Below are 10,263 nucleotides of genomic sequence, written 5' to 3'. Positions count from 1 at the left end.
ATTCTGAGATCCTCAGTCTCCATCTAACAGGATCCTTTTTGGTTCTTGGGTTTTTCACCCAGAACTACCAATAGCTCTGCCTCTTAGACTCTTTTATTGTTAGGTCTACAAGGGCAATAAAAAGCCTCAAAGTGTTTCCGGGACATCAAATAGCTCCTTTTAAATTAAAAAAAGAAAGAAAGAAGGAAGGAAGGAAGGAAGGAAGGAGAGAGAGACAGAGAGAGAGAGAGAGAGAGAGAGAGAGAGAGAGAGAGAGAAAGAGGAAAGAGAGACCTCCAACCTTTGTATTTTGTTATACAAGTGAAAGAGACACATATGGAATATGTTTCCTTCTGACTGGGCACTATTTTAAAACATAAGGAGATTGTTCTTAAACATTTCCTGGCTTTTTATGGCTGCCTAAGTTTTTAGAGGAATTGGTCTGTGAGTTGCCTGTTGCACAGGGGATAGCCTGGGATCCTGGGGGTGGGGTGGGGGTGAGGGGGATCTGTTGGCCCATGAGGAGAAGCTCTGAGCGACCTGCCCAGGACATCCAAGAGTGTGGATATTGTACCCTGTGCTGGAGTCATCAGGGAAGACTTAAAAAGAAAATGGAGTCTGGATAGGTTTACACTTCTCAATATTTTCTGAACATGAGTACATTTTCAGCTGTTCTATCTGCCTAGAAAGCCCTGTCTCCTTTGTGGACTTACTGTCCCCTTTACTCTTCCAGTGTACCTCAAATTCTTCCCTTCTTCTCTCATAATGAAATAACCAGACAAGTGAGCAAAAAGCATGCATGAATCTATGTATGTATGTCTGACAATTAAGTTCGTGAACTTGCCATCATGCGCTTACATTGGCCGCCCTGTACAAACAGCTCGGGAAAGTGTCATAACCTTGGTACATCAGTGTCTCACAGCTGTGTTCATGTCGAAGTGTGGTGGTGTCTTACTGAGTGGCGTTCATTATTGTTGCTGCGTGTTTTTGTGTGCCGTCGTGAGGATGTCTGAGCTTGAATTAGAGCAATGAACAAACATTAAATTTCTTGTTAAACTTGGCAAGAGTAGAAGTGAAATCAGGGACATGTTAGTCCAAGTTTATGGGGATAGTGCCATGAAGAAAACGGCAATGTACAAATGGATTAAACGTTTTTCTGAGGGGAGAGAACGTGTCACTGATGAAGAGAGGTCAGGGAGGCCAGTAACGAGCAGAACTGACAAAGACATTGCAAACATTCATTGAATTGTGTGTCAAAATTGTCAGCTGACTGTGAGAAGCATAGCAGACCAAGTAAACATCAATAGAGAAACAGGAAAATCTTAACTGAAAATCTTGGCGTAAGAAAGGTGTGTGCAAAAATGATCCCAAAGGAGTTCTTACATCACGATAATGCACCAGCTCACACAGCATTGTCTGTGAGGAGTTTTTAGCCAGTAAACAAATAACTATATTGGAACACCCTCCCTACTCACCTGATCTGGCCCCCAATGACTTCTTTCTGTACCTAAAGATAAAGGAAATATTGAAAGGAAGACATTTTGATGTCATTCAAGACATCAAGGGTAGGTAATACGATGACAGCTCTGATGGCCATTCCAGAAAGAGTTCCAAAATTGTTTTGAAGGGTGGACTAGGTGCTGGCCTGGGTGCAAAACTTCCCAAGAGGAGTACTTCGAAGGTGACCATAGTGATATTCAGCAATGAGGTATGTAGCACTTTTTCTAGGATGAGTTCACGTACATAATTGTCAGACCTCATATGTAGTGAAATTATACACACACACACACACACACACACACACAGAGGGTGCCAAAAAATGTATACACATTTTAAGAAAGAAAAAAAACTATTAAAATTATGCTGATAATAACTTTGGTAACCACTTTGAGCACTTCTTGTAATTGCAGAAGTCAAACGTGACTTGTATTCATCTTTTTTTATTGGTATATACTGAGTATTACAATTTTAATAGTTTTTTTCCTTTCTTAAAATGTGTATACATTTTTTGGCACCCTCTGTGTTTGTGTGTATATATACATATATATGTATATATATATATATATATATATATATATATATATATATATATATATGTGTGTGTGTGTGTATATATACACATACATACATATATATGTATATATCATTGCAATGTGGGTTACAGTGATGAAAAAGTGGGAGTAGGCTAAAATGTATAGCAGTAGAGGACCAGTTAAATACATTATGGTATAGTCATACAATGAGAAAAATCACTCAGCCATCAAAAGTTAAAGACAAATGACTATTGACTTGGTTAGATGAAAGAAAGTTAAAAACAGCATATGTCCCTATATGATCCTATGTTTTTTAATGTATGATGCAAGGGGGACTCTGGGAAGATGGTGAAGCCGGAAGCAGCAGGAATCTGTCTCCCACCTAGAGAGTAATGGCACTGGCAGAATCTGTATCATGTAACTATTTTGGAATTCTGGAAGCTGTTGAAGGCTTGCAACTTCCAGGAGAAGGCTTGGATGGTAAACTGCAGTTCATTTTGGTTAATTTTTTGTCAGTTTCAGCTCTTAGCTCAGTAGCAGTCACCTATTCCTGATCCCCAGCCCCATGGCAGGCATCTGTGTATGTGCCAGACGCGACCAGTTCAGATAGCAGACCAAGTACTCTGGCCATCTCTGGAGAACAAAACTACTGAGAGATAGGCGTACAGTTGCATACGGGAGATAAAAGATTAAAAATCTGACCAGGGTTATTGAGGGTCTACTATAGGCCAGAAAGTTGGTAGAAATGATTTCAATCGTCATTCCAAACTCCCTCTTGAAGACCATTATTGTCCCTACTTTATGGTGGAAGACACTGATCAGAAAAGATAAGTAATTTATTCAAAGTCACAGAGATTGTAAGTTGAAAATATGGGATTTGAACCCAGGTCTATGAGACCTCAAAGTCCATGATTGTCCCATTAAGTCATCACTGTGTGTGTGTGTGTGTGTGTGTGTGTGTGTGTGTATGTGTGTGTAGAGAGAGAGAGAGATGGTTTGAAAGAACAAGGGTGAGTTCTACCTTCTTACCATCCCTGATGGTGGGGAGATGGTGCTGAAAGGCTGAATGCACAGGTATCTGTCTCACCTGTCTGTTAGTATTAGCCTCTGCTTTCACTGATCACCTTCCTAGACCAGGTCAGGCTCTCCTATTACATGCCCACCCTCAGGTACGCTCTAGTTACCTTCAAGTACTTTTTGCAGTAGCAATCCATTTACCCATGTAATTATTCCTTCAATATGTCTCTCCCTCAATAGACTAGAAGACTCATAAGGGCAGGAACTGTCCACGTTATCACCACCATGTTATCTCACACCTAGCACATAGCCTGCACAAAATATGTGCTCATAGTATTTATGGAGCAAATAGGTGAATGGTTGGATTGTTAGTGGGTGGATGGATGGATGGAATAATGGATGGATGGATGGATGCTTGGGTAGATGCATGGATGGATGCATGGATGGATGGATGGATGGATGGATGGATGGATGGATGGATGACTCTCAGCTCATTGGAGACCTGAGATGTGCAGTGACCCAGAGGCCTAGTCTTGCACTCATGGCTGAGAGTCACAGTAGACCAGGATGAAACTGTGCCTATGTGGTGAGTCACCCAGTTTCTGAAAACCACATGTTTCTTTCCACAACGAGGCTGCCCAGAGGGGCCCCCCCTTACCCCCCCGCCTCAAAGAGCGTCAGGAAAAACTGCTCACACGCACAGTTACTGCCAGCCCCTTATCATTGCTGTTCTTTGATGTGTTCTTTGTGAGTCAGAGCTGCTGTTGCCTCGATGCTGTTCCTGTTTCGGAAGCACTCTGACATTTTTAAAAGAAAAAAATCGGAAGTGGTGGACTCTATCTTTGGGCTAAGACTATAGACAGCCCTTTGATTTGATTACTCCTTGATTTGATTATACATGCGCTTGGGGTTGAAGGGGGACAAGGGTTTCAAAGAGAAGATGTTGAGACCCTCTAACCTATGGCAAAATAAAGAGAAATGCGCCAGGCATTTGGAAGCAACCCCCGGCGGGTCCTCCTTTCCTCCAGCAGATCCCCTGTACATACCCCCACTCCAGTCAGAGCAGGAGCTGGCTGTTTCCTGACCCACACTGAACTCTCTCACTTCCTTTCTTACCTGCACATCTCCTCTCTCCAAGAATGACACCCCTTCTCCCATCTCCACCACGCACATATCCAAATGCAGTGCAACTTTCTGGGTTCAACTCATTTACTTCCTTCTCCACTAAGCCTCTTCCGACCCCTGCAGCCACCGATTCCTGATCTGCCTGCTCTTTGAGCTCTTTTAGCATTCACTTCTGGTGTGGCAATTGCTCATGTTACTATCGGACGATAATGTGCATTTTGCAATGTTCTGTTGCAATTTGAAGGAAGAAAGTTGTGATATCTTCGGGCCAAAAGAAAGAAGCTGGAGTCGAGCTCAGCTACTTTCTTCCTATCTGATTTTAGAGAAGTTATCAGTTTCAGTTTCTTCAGGAAAATTGTGGAGGGACAGTTTTGATAGATATGAATATCAAATTAGATAATGGTCATCAACATGCTTCATGAATGGTACAATAGTATCCTTATCTTCGTTCTTTCCACCATTTCCACCATCATCACTGTCACCATTATGTTGCTATTTATTTCACTTTCCATGCACACAGATATGCGTTGTCTTCCAAACTGAACTGTGAGTCTCTCACGGTTAGGGATCCACTGTTGTACTTCTGTACTCCGCCCTCCTACTCCTAGCACAGGACAGGGCACACAGTTAGTATGCCATGACTGTTTCTTCAGCAACTGATAAACTCAGAGGAAAAGAAGGCAAAGGGAGAACTTGGTGTTGAAAAATGATGTCTTTCGGAGATGCTGTATTTTTGCTTCCTCAGTTTAAAAAAGAACAAATGAAAAGCAAGGACAGTTTAAAAGCAGCAACCTCCCTGACTGACAAGGATGATATTAGACGTTTTTTGCCAGGGTCCCTGACAGCACCGGGGCACTGGCATCTCATGGTCTCATCTCATGGTCTCATGGTCGCATCCAGCCTTCAAGAGTGTCCTAAGGAAGTGGGTGGGGAAGCATAGGTGCGTTAGCACCCATTCTGCAGTCAAGCAAAGTGAGGCCAGCACTCACACCATCAGGGAGCAGTGACTCATTGGTAAATCCAGCCCCTGGAGCAGGCTCCTGGCTCTGGCCCCTGGATCTTTACAGGGGACACCCACGCAACTGAAAGAGAATTCCCTGCCATTGATTGAGACAATTATTTTATAAACATCACATCATTTATTCCTCATGGTGTCCTCACAAATGACCTTTCATCATCCCCGTTTTACATGTGAGGAAACTGAGGTTCTGAGAGGCCAGATGACCTGCCTAAAGTCAGAGAGGGGAGGCGGAGCCACACTCCCATTTCCCAATACCCACTGAGCACATTCTAAGCATGTGGGCTGAGCCTAAGGCAGAATGTGAATCTCTCCCCCTGTTCTCTGGTTCCCCCATTTGCAGGAAGTTAGGGTCAACCACATCCTGCCACGTCCCTGCAGACGAGATAATGATCCCCACCACCACCATTCTCTGTCCCACCACAGCCCAGCCCAGCCCAACGAAGGCAGATGGGCTTCCTTTATTCTGTTGACACCACTGAATGTCAGAGTTGGAAGAGGCCTAACTCTGTGCTCCTCAAAGCGTCCTCCTTCAGAATCATCTGGGGCACTGCTTAATAGCCCAGAATCCCCAAGCCATCTCTAGAATTTGAGACAACGTCTCTGAAGTCAGGGCCTATGAATCTGCATTTTTAAGAAGCACCCTGAGTGATTCGATAAGTATTCAAGTTTGGGAAACAACTAGTCCAACCCTTTCATTTTAAGAGAGGCAAACTGAAGACCAGAGAAGAGATAGGAATTTGCTCCCCTCCCCCACTTGCCGGCCATGCAGAATCTGCTGCCTCTTTGGCATGTCTGCTGCATCTGTTACAAAGGACCCTGGGATCTATTGAAGTGACACTCCTCCATTAGGGAAGCTGGGTTCAGCAGCTTGGGATCTGATATATCCAGATCCACATGAGCAAAAGGCATGACGCTTCATGGAGGGCGAGAAGGCATGTGGAAATCCTCCAGTCAAGGCTGAATCCACAAGTGATCTGGAACCTGCCCTCGGTCCAGAAATATTAACACTTTAGCCCAGAAGTAGGCCAAGTATTGCCCACAGGTCAAATCTGGCCCACTGCCTATTTTTGTGAAGTTTTATTGGAACATAGCCATGCTCATTTGTTGATGTGTTGTTTATGGCTGCTTTTGTGCTACAATGGCAGGATAAAGCCTAAAATATTTACTATCTGGCCCTTTATAGAAAAAGTTTGCCAACACCGGTGTCAGCCCATTAATCAACCAGCAAAGCTTCATTCTTGCCGTTATTCCAGAAGGTGTCTGGTTTTTCCATTCCTGTATCACCAGTACCTTGCAGCACAGTGCTTGGCACACTGTAGATACTAAAAAAAAAAAAATTATTGAATCAATGAACCATCACAATGAGCTATTTTAATTTCCATTATGCAAATGAAAAAATCATAGCTTTCAGAAAAGGTAAGTATATAGTCCAAGGTCTCAGAGTTAAAAAGTGCTAGAATTCGGGGGTGGCCGGTTAGCTCAGTAGGTTAGAGTGCAGTGCTCTTAACAACAAGGCTGCCGGTTCAATTCCCACGTGGGCCACTGTGAGCTGTGCCCTCCACAACTAGATTAAAACAACTACTTGACTTGGAGCTGATGGGTCCTAGAAAAATACACTTAAAAAACAAATAAAAGTGGAAAAAAAAAAGAGAGTGCTAGAATTAGAATTTGTCTTGCTGCAAGGTACAGTATTTTCCCCTGTAAATTTGAAGCAGGGGCCAGGTAGACTCTTGCCAGAAATCTGTAGAAATGGGGCCTAGTGGCCTATGGTAGATTTTTTGTGGAAGAAGAGGCTGGATCCTGGGATTGGAAGAGGTGAGAAAGCCCTAGATAAAAATAAAGGATCATCTGAATGGATGAGAAGACCCTTGTCCTGCTGGGAAAATTGACATCTTGAGACTACTTTAAGCGAATTCATACTACAGTGTTAGCTTCTTTCTGAACCTGCTTTTTTCTTAACTAAACATGAGTGATGGAGCCTTTTCACCTGGAGGTGAGGGAGGACACTTCCAGGAACACAGAAAGGGGAGATGGAAGTGAGTCAAGCACTCTTACCAGAATTCAACGCGAAAGGAGTCAGGCTCTGATTGCAGTGTGTGGAGTCCCTGGGGGCAACCACAGAGAGCCTGGGAAGCCACGTGTCCACCCCAGGCGGGGTCTGCGCCCATGGCCATGAAGCCCCTCCAGCTCTCAGGCTCTCCCTCTGTGTGGCTGGAGTCAGCACTGTCCCTGTCCCCTTCCAGTTCACTGACAGGCATTAAAGGTGCAGGACAAGCCCTCTGGAATCTAATCAGATCCAGCTTTATCAAGGTCATTTGGCAAAAACAATCATAGAAAGTGGAGAACATTTGGGTTGGCTGAGTGAAATTTTTTGTCATCTTTCCCAACTAAACCACACCCACAAAGTGTCATTTTCTAGCCTCTGTCTTTTTTTAAAGTGGGGTGAGAACATAGAACTGAATGCCAAAGACTCAGTTTTCACAGTTTTTTTCTCTCTAACCTTTACAGTTATCTCACGTACATTCAATTCCCCAGAAAGCTGTTTAGCTATCACATGTATTGAGTGCAAGCATTCAACCTAACTTGCAAAGAAACAGCCCTATTTTTTTGCCCTCATATTTCATTGCATTATGGAATAATAAGTACATTATTTAATAAAGGCGATAGGTACAGGTTGAGAAAAAACCACAAATAACATGTGGAAGCACACACTGCTCAACTCCCCAGAACAGACCTACCTGGGAACACTGGAGAGTACCTGCTGGCTTCACGGCCTGGGTGTGTCCTGGGCCTGCAGAGCCTCAGCAAGCTGGCAAGTTGGTTAACTAAAGACTGCCCTGCTATTTAACCACGTATGCCATAGCCCTTTGTCATGGGCAGAGCCTTGTCCTTTGTGAGCCGCATGACCCTCTGAGGCAAGCACAAAAGAATTTCTTGTGGGGAAAATGAGGGTGGAGGACAGCAAGTGACTTTCTCAAGGACAAACACACAGCAGTTAACTCCTTTGTGTCTGTCCTGCTGGAGCCCAGCACAGAGAGGACATGGGAAACAGTAGTCCATTGTTTATGGAACAGAAGTGATAGAGCTGGGCCCACACTTGGGGAGATCTGCTTTGAGATCCCAGGTTTTTTCCAGCTCACGTAGAAAGCATCTGTGAAATGCACACTCTCTGTCGGGCTCTGCGCCTGGCTTGGGTACAAAAGATAGCACCTATTACTTCTCACCTGTTCAGCGCCCTGTGCTTCCTAATTCTTATTCCACTCCACACCCTTCCCTTGGGGGAAAATAAAATGCTAAATGCTTCTGTCTCTTTTGGTGTGACTGTTAGATTCTTCTACCAAGTGTCCTGGAAGGAAACAGTTGAGTGCATGAGGATTATATCAAAACCCTTCAGAGGGACGCTCCCCTGAGGGCCCGCACCCAGCCTCACCTTCACTCCCAGACCCCATCTCCAAAGCTTTCCACACTTATGCAAAACACCCTGGCCGCTCTCCCCAGGAGCTTGAGGGAAAACTCAAAACCTCAGAGTGAAATGAAGGGGTCGATTTGCCTAAGGAAATTAGACACATACAAGCCTGGGGTGAACCACCGGGCCAGAAATGTTTCTGCAGATTAGTCATAGTTACCCACTCACAAAGTTTCCTCCCCGTCTCCCCTTCAGCCCCAGTTAATCTGGGTGGCTGGCCTGGTTACAAACAAGGCCAGATAAACAGGGGGTGAAGGTGGAGGTCATGGGGAGGGTTGTTCACCAAGGAGACCACAGCCCCCTTCCGCCTGGGTGGGGCTTCTCTTTTCTTTTAACCTCTTGCTAAACTGCTCATCAGCACCTGTTTCCTGCCAGTGCTACTGGGAGATCCTTCCAGGTTTAACGGGAGGAGGATGGCGCCCCCAGCCCCATCTTCACTCTCTCAGGGAAGACAACAATGTTCTGTGGTTTAATTCTCAGCAAGCGTTTATTTAGGCCTGTTTTCACTAGACACTAGGATTATAGTGGCAGGCAAATCCCACAGGATCCCTGCCCTTCTAGGACTGATGGTTGCCTTGGGCAGAAGGTTCTGTCTGTTTGGTTCATTGCAGTATCATCAAGGCCAGGAACAGTGCCCGGCAAGTAGCAAGCACTTAATAAGTCTATGCTGAATGAATGGGTGACACTAACAGATGTCATAGTGAGTGCAAGAATTAAATATACCCTGGGTCGCGAGACTGTGTCTTGAGATTTCCAATCTCCTTTGGGTCCAGGAAAGGTTTCTTGGCAGAAACGATGCCCCAGCTGAGATTCAAGGGGTGAGTAGGAACCAGCTAAAGAAAGGAGGGTTGGAGGCAGGAAGAGTAGTCCAGGCAGAGGGGAGAGCATGGCTGGAGGTCCTGAGGCAGGAGGGAGCGGAGTTCATGAGGGGCTGACTGAGGAGGGCTCTGGGGCTACGGCTGGATCAAGGTGACTGGAGAGGACAGCGGCGCAAGTCTAGTGGGCTGAGGAAAGGACTCAGCTTCTTTCCTGGAGCGATGAGGAGTCACCACAGTGCACTCAGCAGGAGCTGATGCTGTCAGGCTCGTGTTGGCATCGCAAGCGGACGTGCCTCTAGTACAGCGTTTGGGAGTGTCTGGGTACACGTGACAGTGGGAGTGAGTGAATTGACCGCAGCTGTGGCTGAAGTTTAAACTGATGGATTTCCAGTCTACTAGAGGTTTACCTTCCCATTGCTATGTAATGCATTTTATTTCACACATACCAGTATTGCGTTCCTATGGGCCAGATGCCATTCTAAGTGCTTTGCAAACATGTACTCGTTTAATCCTCACTATGACCTTATGATGTTGTGACATTGGTGCTATTCTCATCTTGTTTAAAAGATGAGGCAACTGGGGTGGGGTATTCACACCCAGATAACAGATGGCAGTTACTGAGCCTTCCTCAATTCCAGTGGGACACGGAGGGCTCCAGAAGTCTCCATTGCCCTGTGGAGGAAATGGGAGGAGGCTGACCCAGGAGCTGCAGTGGGGGTGACTTGACTTAGGAAGCCAGATGGGGCTTGAATGAGAGTCAGTCAGTTGTCAGGGGATCCACAGTGCCAGCCACAGTAAGTGAGG

The 10,263-nt window shown here is 45.2% G+C and overlaps 1 long non-coding RNA gene across 1 annotated transcript; it reads right to left on the bottom strand.

Moving 5' to 3' along the window:
• Positions 1–4,631: 4,631 nt before the first annotated feature.
• LOC109449582 (uncharacterized) lies at positions 4,632–8,092 on the bottom strand. The gene is made up of 3 exons (XR_002137727.2): positions 7,914–8,092; positions 7,231–7,461; positions 4,632–6,497 (listed from the first exon to the last, which is right to left on the bottom strand). It is a non-coding gene; the product is annotated as an uncharacterized LOC109449582 (long non-coding RNA).
• Positions 8,093–10,263: the final 2,171 nt, after the last annotated feature.

Source organism: Rhinolophus sinicus, linkage group LG03 (assembly GCF_036562045.2).
Source record: "Rhinolophus sinicus isolate RSC01 linkage group LG03, ASM3656204v1, whole genome shotgun sequence".
In the NCBI taxonomy this organism is placed as follows: Eukaryota; Metazoa; Chordata; class Mammalia; order Chiroptera; family Rhinolophidae; genus Rhinolophus; species Rhinolophus sinicus.
The sequence above is the reverse complement of the archived record's forward strand: the minus strand, read 5'-3'. Positions and strand labels throughout refer to the sequence as shown.